Genomic DNA, 8,396 nt, shown 5'->3' with positions numbered 1-8,396 from the left:
CAGTGTGTCCGGCAGGAGCAGGGAGCGATCGGACCCCTGGACTCGGCTCTGGTGAGGCCGCAGCTTGAGTCCTGTGTCCAGTTTTGAGCACCATAGTGTAAGACAGACACTGAGGGGCGGGAGCGGGTCCAGAGAAGGGCAGTGAAGCTGGTGAGGGGTCTGGGGAACATGGCTTGTGAGGAGCAGCTGAGGGAATCGGGGGTGTTTAGTCTGGAGAAGGGGAGGCTCAGGGGAGACTTTACTGTGCTCTACAACTACCTGAAAAGAGGTTGGAGTGATGTGGGTGTTGGTCTCTTCTTCCAAGTCACTAGTGACGGGACAATAGGAGATGGGCTCAAGTTGTGCCAGGGGAGGTTTAGATCGGATATTGGGAATAATTTATTTACTGAGAGTGTGGTGAGGCATTGGACCAGGCTGCTCAGGGAGGTGATGGAGTCACCATCTCTGGAGATGTTCAAAAAACATGTGGACGTGGTACTTCAGGACATGGTTTAGTGGTCATGGTATTGGTGGGGTGATGGTTGGACTTGGTGACCTTGGACGTCTTTTCCAACCTTAATGATTCTGTGTGTTTGCTTCTGGACAGTGCTTCTGGCTCCCATGGTTGTCAGGACCTGCAGGACACTGGTGTGTGCCCGCAGAGGCGGCATTGGGAGGGTGTGAGCCACGTGCCCTGTTCTGCCCATGGGTTCAGTGCTGGCCTTTGGAGGTCAGGGAGGGGTTGTGAAGAGTACTCACTGAAAGCTGAGGAAAGTGCAGCTTGGCGTTGTTTCTTTAAAATGCTGCTTGTATGTTTGTGTAACCTCCTTTAGCTTTTCAGTGGGTTTTAAACTACATAAGCAGTGTTGGTCTGATAATCTGTGCATTGAAATAAATGGAAGGAATTTGGGTGAAATCAGTTGATATGTTATAGTTAAGAGTTTTGCTTGAAGTGATAGGTGAGGCATAGCAAGAATAGTTTGAAAGAGTTTGGTCGATCAATGAAGTCAAAGGAATAAAACAAAATTACAGGACAGACAGCATAAAAGATTGCACTTGTTTAGCCTAAGTACCTGTGCACATCAGGGGGAAAATCAAACAACTCAGACACACTTATGAATAAAAACTCAGGAGGGAAAACAAAAGCAACAAACAGGACAGTGTGATTTCTGTTTATTGAATTCACATCTAATTTTCCAGACATACATAATTGTTTTAGAAACAGTAAGGCAATTTCTAGGTGGATAAGAGTAGGGCAAAGGACAATTCCAACATTTTTATAATGCTACTAGAGAAATTACTGTAATCCTCCTTAATGTCTTTAGCAGCACGCCTCAGAAAAGTGGAGTGATCCAAAGGACAGTGACTCTTGTTAGAGTTAAAAAAGTTTAGGGCTATTTATTTTAAAGTGACAATATGGAGGTTCTTGAGTAAGGACTTCAGGTGTAAATATTCATGCAGGTGAATACACCCTGAAGATATTTGTAAAGAATTAAGAAAGATTTAAAAAAATAAATATCAAACCATTGCGCTGAGTCATTTGCATCAGCAACCCCACTCTTTAGATATCCTGTTGCATGTATTATACCTAAAAGTCTGTCCAGAACTTGATGCTTTCATGTTTAGATAGAATTTATTTTGGTTTTTTATTTTTTCTTGTCATTTTGAGAGTGTTCTGACAGTATTCTTTAGTTTAATAACACTTTTCTTAAATATTTAAGGTTGGATATAGTTTTAGGTGACAGTTGTATCATTTATGTAATGATTTGAGGTTTGCAACTTCTCTTTCAGAATGAGAGGAACGCAGGTAGTTCAGTACTCTCCTGCTCACTTTTAATTCCATAAAAGGTTTAGGGGAAAATGTTGTGTGATTAAATTAGAGATATTAGAGGTGGTGACCTGGTGGAGCTTTTCAATAATAAATATGTCAGATTTGCTGTTTCATAGGTTGACTGGTATAGTAGGTGTGGAGATGCTACTGATGCATAAGATCTTGACTTGGATGAAGCTTTCTACATTACCTCCCCTTTGAGAATTGCACGTTAGAGAAGGTATGGTGAAGATACTCTTCTTACCTTTTGTGTCCTCAAAGGATTGAAAAAATACTATAAAATGCAATTATCAGGTGCCTTCCAAGTTGAAAGGTATATTAAAAGGTAGGGTGGGTCCTGCAAAAATAATGTGGGCTGTAATATTGTGGAAAAAAAACCCAGAAATGTCATTATAAGACATAGAAACTTGTCAAAAGTGAAGCAAAACATGGAAGAGGGCTCTTCCTGTCTACTCAAAAAAAAAAAAATTTTCCAGCTTTGTGGTGCCATTGTGGAGATGGTGAAAACAAACTGTCAAGTCTAGAGGAGAGCAATGTGAAAGACACAGCAGACATTCCACTGTCCATGAATGCTTGAAGGAATTGACTTAGTTTATTTTAGAAAAGTCTGGGAAGTTCTGTACATCGTATATTGAGTGGTGACTGCTTTTCAAAGCTGGGGAATGAAGTACCAAAATAAATGGACTTTAGACCAGGTGTTAGAGGAAAATATTACTCTTTGTTAGGATAGGACACTCATGATAGTACACTTAAGAGTTTTTCAGGAGAGGTTAAACAACCCCCTGGCAGCAGTGGTGTGGATTTTCTCAGTTCTGCTTCAGTGCTGGAGGTGGGACTTCAGCTTCCCAGGCCAAGGCAGACCTGTGGTTGTCCTTTTGGCTCTCCTATTGTTTTTGCATAATTTGCCATAGCAGAAATTTTTGAGACTGGTTTCTTTGCCTTTGTACTGCCTAATTTCATTCCATATCTGTTATTGCAGAGCTCTTTCTTCCAGACACAATATTATATAGAAAAATATTCCATTGTATTTCTTTCCAGGGTTTCAAGTCTCCCTGCCTTAAAATTATGCTCCCCTGTGAATACTTCAGAATGTTTCTGTGTTACTGCCCAAAGGCTTCCCAAGGAGGAAGAAAAAGCAAAATACATTCAATTCTTGTCAGTTCACCAGCTGTCGATTGAATACTGAAAGTGTCTCTGAAGCTGAACAAAATTGTGCTAAAAGGTCAATTACAGCAAAAAAGGCACTGAATCTATGCACAGAGTCAGAAGGAGCATGCCTTTGTAACCCTTTACACTCTGCTGAAGTTGTTGGTAATACAGAAACCAAAGGGTTTTGTTAGATTCTTGTACCCTCTATGTTATTTTTTTCAGTAGGCAGGTACAGGACTTTATTCTTAATACTGATGGACTTTTCATCAGTACTGGACTTGCTTTTTTAATTAAAAAATGGCTTTCATGTCTTCACATCTTACACTGCATTTTTGAATGAAAAATCCCTATGCCCCTTTTTTAAAGGCTCTAAGGTTAAGGAGATCATAATTCAAAGACGGGTGAATGTCTCACATGCATGCACAAATATGTGGTAAAAATATTACTTTTTAGTGTAAATTACCTTTTTTCTGTGTTCTTTTGGGCTTGAGACTGTTAGAAGGTTTCAGTGCAGAAGAAATTTTCTTGGTTGATCTTTAAACCTCAAACTGACAGATTTTCAGAGTAAGATGTGTAAATCACAGTTTCTTTCTCAGAAGATAAAAGTGTTTCTTTGTGAGCACCAACAAGACTGTAGGGGGTAGAAATTAAACCTGCAGGAAACCCTGAATTGTGAATGTTTCCTTTAACTCTGTAAACTTCAGAGCTAAGATATGTCTGCATGGCATAAAAGTGTAAGCATGAAGGAGGGAGTGATGTAACCTTGCATGGAATATCTTAACAGCTTGAGTGCTACAGGGTGGGCAGTTCTAAAGCCTTGGTAAAGATGGTAACATCTGTGTAGATGTTGGGATGAACTCCAGCGACCTTCCAGGCGTAGCTGTAAAATCTGCTGTTATGTTGGAGGGCTGTGCCACCTCTGTGGTAACTTAAGCATCTTTGTCAGCTATATTGACATCTCTGTTTCCTATCAGGATAAAAGGAATTCTTCCCTTATCACATGAAACTTAACTTAAAAGTCTTCAGGATACTTCATTCTGTTATGGAAGAAAAGCTTCAGTCTCTGCTGCTTTATATCCCACAGTCAACTCTGCCTGACCAGAAGGGATGTATCTGCCAGTGTCCTGTTGCTGCTGTGATGCTTGAGAGATGATCTTGAGAGTTTGGGATTACTGCTGGTGGGTCCAGTGTCTTACCTTTCTTAGGAGAGAGGAAACATCTGAGATTGTTTCTCTACTGCAGCTAGAATGTTTGAAGGTTGCTAAAAGTCTTTATTTTTTTAAGACAAGTATAAATGGTGATTTTAGATCACTGAGGAAACGTGTTTGGATTTCAAAATTGCAAAGCAGTAACAGTTTCAAAAGACATGTTAAACTCCCATTATTTCATATACCCACATCACTTTCCAAAATTTGCATTTGTGGTTCTGTCTCTGTCCAGTTCTAGAAAAGGATCTTCTATACTCTCAAAGTTGCAAGATGAATGTAGAGATGCAGTTCCAGTTCTACTGTCAGCATGTTACGAGGGAAAATATTAAATTCTGAGAATCTGAAGTGTCATCTCAGCAGACAGAAAATACAGTCTGTGGCTCCTGTGATTTTTATTGTATACCTAAAATAAGTTTATTGCACTATATATGCAGTGCTGCAAGTTTCAAATTTGCAGTTTGTGGCAATATTTTCCATATCTATAGCTGTAGGTTTTGACTTCTTTTCATTTGTCTCTTGGGTTTTTTTCCCCTAGTCTTGTAATGACTGTACTTGTACAAGTAGTTTTCTTCTCCTTCTGGGTCATGTTTTTGGTGTTCTTGTTTTTGGTGTTCTACGTGTTGTGCCTGGTAACAAGTAGTTTTCTTCTCCTTCTGGGTCTTGTTTTTGGTGTTCTACGTGTTGTTCGTGGTGTTGCCAAAAGAGAAGATGGGGCAACTTGGCCCAGTGAAAGATTTTTCTGGGAATAAACATGTTTCTGAAATCTGTTTCCATCAGTGTTTACAGACAGAGAGTGTACTCCAATACCAAGTACCTTGCTGCCTTGAACAGGGCAAGTTTACTTTGATAAACACTTTGTCAAGACATGCCAAGAGTGCCTGTCTTGTACGGGACAAGAAAAAAGGTCAGATTAGAGAGAGTCCCTAACAATGCTGCAGCAATGTGGTCAGTGCTTCTAGGCACCATTAGAGAAGGTCAGTGGCATCTCAGGCCCTTGTTAATGAACCAGTTGTCTCAACTTTTTTTACAAAACAAAACAAACCACCCTTCCCAGGCATCAGAACGTAAGGTTCTGTGTCTGGATTAGTTCTGTTCACTAGTGAAGTCAGGGTCACCTGGAAGTCATACTGCTGCTCAGAAATGTTTTGCAAATATTGTGATTTTTTACTGTGCTGTGAGTCTCTGAAAGTTTTACAGACTTAATGGGTAGGGAAACTGTGGTTTAATCTTTTAAATCTATTTAAGTAACTAATTTTCAAAAAATTCCTTTAAAATACAACATTCCTAATTAATTTCCTAAAAAGCTGCTGAATTCTGAGTCCTGGCACGTGCTGAATACAAGGCACACTTTTTTTTCCATGGACTCTGGAGGATCTGCCCATAATGGGTGAAAAGAATGCTGAGAAATATAGAAGATTTTTGTCAGGAGTAATCATGTTTCTGAGATCTACTGTTACCATCAGTGTCTATGTGTAGAAACTATTACTACATTATCTTCTGATATTGTTTGAAAAAGGATTACTGCAATCAGCATTTTTCACTTTTAGATATGTCAGTGTTACTCTTGACATCATTCACATTATCACCTTGAACAGGTCATAATATTGAATTGCTGGACTTTTATTAATATCTATTACTTCACGTAGCTTTACAATAAAATTTGATATATGCAGAACAGTTGATTTAAATGTTAATACGCTTCTGAGAGATGAATAGAAGTTCGTGTTTACCCATGAGAAGAGAATTCTGTCTTACTGATGTTTGTAGATGAATTGTGATTGCCTGTAGAAGTCACAAGTATTACATTTCTAGCTTAGGAAAGTGATAAATACAAAACTGTTTTTAGAATTTTAAAATGGTTGCTCCCAATCAGCAAATCACAGTGTTGCTTTTATGCTTCAGTGACTTGTATTATGAATATTTGGTCTCTGAGCTTATGATGAGATATGTCTTTGACTTTTGCACTTCTGCTTTGCATCTCCTGTTCATCTGTGTGTGTTTAAATCCAGAGTGGAGTGTGGAGCTGTTTGTGCCCGAGTGGAAGCTGTGTGTTGAAGCTGAATGGGCTTCAGTTTGTGCAGTCTGAATTAGCTGACATCCATCTGTAGTGGACTGTGAGGCCTTAAAATTTCTGAACTCATCTTTTGAATTAGCACCTTAAACTTAACTCTTCATTCTTAATCTTTGAGTACTGTTTTCCAGGTCAATGTCAGACAAACAAATAGACCCTCTTTAGTACTCCAGATTTCCCTTCTGTTTAATTTTAAAGCATAAAAGAGTGCATTTGCATTGCTTAATACTGTTAGACTAATCTGGCACTCAGGAGAACTGAGGTTCTGTCTTGAGCCTCAGGACAGGAACATAAGTACAGCCTTGCCTGTTTTCACTGTGTGTGTTTAGACCTGCTCGGAGTCTCCACCTTCTTCAAGGGGTGGTGAAGGTAAAAATGTAAGATTAGTATTTGCTTTATAGTACATTTCATCTTCATCCCCCGTCCAGCATTGTCAATGGGGAAGTGTTTCTTGACTAGGAGTGGTTTGTTTTTATGTTCTTTACTGCAGGTTTTAGTTTATTGTTGTTTTGAGCTGGGCCTGACACATCACAAGAACACCAGGTTGCCATGAGATGTCAGCAGTTTCTCATTGTAGCACACCTTGGCTAGCTTTGAAACTGTGAGTAATAGGGACGATGATTTTAAAAAGGAATCAAAATTTTGGCTTTTAGAAGCTTATGCAGAAAGAGGAGGTGGTGTTCAGAAGTGCAGCTTGACCAGCAAGGGAGACTTAGTTTTCAAACAGCTGCAGCTGCTGAGTGAGATTCCCTCATCATCTGACCAGCCTAAGCAATGTGTGCAGTGCAAAATGACAGAGCTGTGGCTGAAAATGTCCCTTTGTGCCAGTGCTGATGCAGAGAAACGTCTGAGTTTCTGTCTCTTCTGCGGTGTTCTTGCACTGGTTTCTATTAAATGCATTTTCTGTGCTTTCCAATCTGTTATGAAACGGACATTTTAATAAACAAATGTTTTGTTGTCATCCTAAAACAGACAGATAGTTTTTGTTGTACTTTCACCTGTAGTCTTTCATATTTGTTACCTCCAGAATCACTGCTTTGAACATAGTCTATACTGAGCCAATTAGCCTGGCACCTTAGGTCAAGTTTAATCCTCTGCACAGAGTTCAGCGTGCTGTGAAAATGGCACTCCCCTGCTTTAGCAGTCAGTCCTGACTGGCTCCACTTGATACCAGCTGCTGGCCTGGGTTGCCAGCATGGTATCCATATGTGCACCCATATTTCATCCATTTTTGAATGTGATGCAGTTCAGTCTTCCTGCAGTTCAGGAATTGTGGTATATGTATCAAGTCAGTGCATTCTCTTTGTTGTGCTTTTGAGTGGAATTAGTAAGGGGTGTGCAGTTTGGAGTTTTGTTTTTCTCCAAAGGAGGCCTCTGATGTGCACTAAAACTGACTTCTGTTTGTTGCAAACGAGAAGAAAAGACAAACCCTCTTCTGCTCCCATCCACGCTGGGGAGAGGATTTACTGCCTTAATGAGAAGATTTTTCACTGTTTTTCTCCTCAGCAGTTTCAGCCTTAGAGCAAGTGCTGGAATGTGGGAAATAAACTCCTCAGAGTCAGAGCTGGCAGAGGGGGGCGCTTCAGGTTAAGATGACTTGCCTGGGTCTTTTCTAGGACTGGCAGTTCTCCCTGCTGCTTTATTTAGGGAACAAAAAGGAGACTTTGATCTTCTGGGCTGTCAGATTGCCATCTTTCACCAGTCTCGCGCTGCACGTACGACAGTTCTTTAAAAAGGAAACCCCCAAACCCTTTTTACCATGATCACTAAAATAAAATAATTCATACGTCTGTTCTAGTTCTGAGCTCCTGATGAATAACTGGAGGGGTTTGCAGCAGCAGTCTTGAAGAAGAGGTTAGAAAATTATCATGTTCCTTCTCCAGCAATATGTATCATAATGTTTTTCACCGCTGCATCCTGTGTGTTGCCAGCACTAAATATTGTGATTTGGATAGTTTAGGGATTTATGACAAATGTGACGGTGTAATCTGGCTTTCACAATCAGTACTATAGCAGGAGTGGCTTTCTCTAATGACAGGGATGCCTGTGGTATGGCAAATTGCTGGTGCTGCCATAGTTTCTGATTTTGTTAACCCAAGGAACTGAAGATGGCTGCTGTCGGTTATGCAGGAACCTAAAAAAGTAGGGATCTGCTGTG

Source organism: Merops nubicus, unplaced genomic scaffold, assembly GCF_000691845.1.
Source record: "Merops nubicus isolate BGI_N331 unplaced genomic scaffold, ASM69184v1 scaffold24, whole genome shotgun sequence".
NCBI lineage: Eukaryota > Metazoa > Chordata > Aves > Coraciiformes > Meropidae > Merops > Merops nubicus.
The sequence above is the reverse complement of the archived record's forward strand: the minus strand, read 5'-3'. Positions refer to the sequence as shown.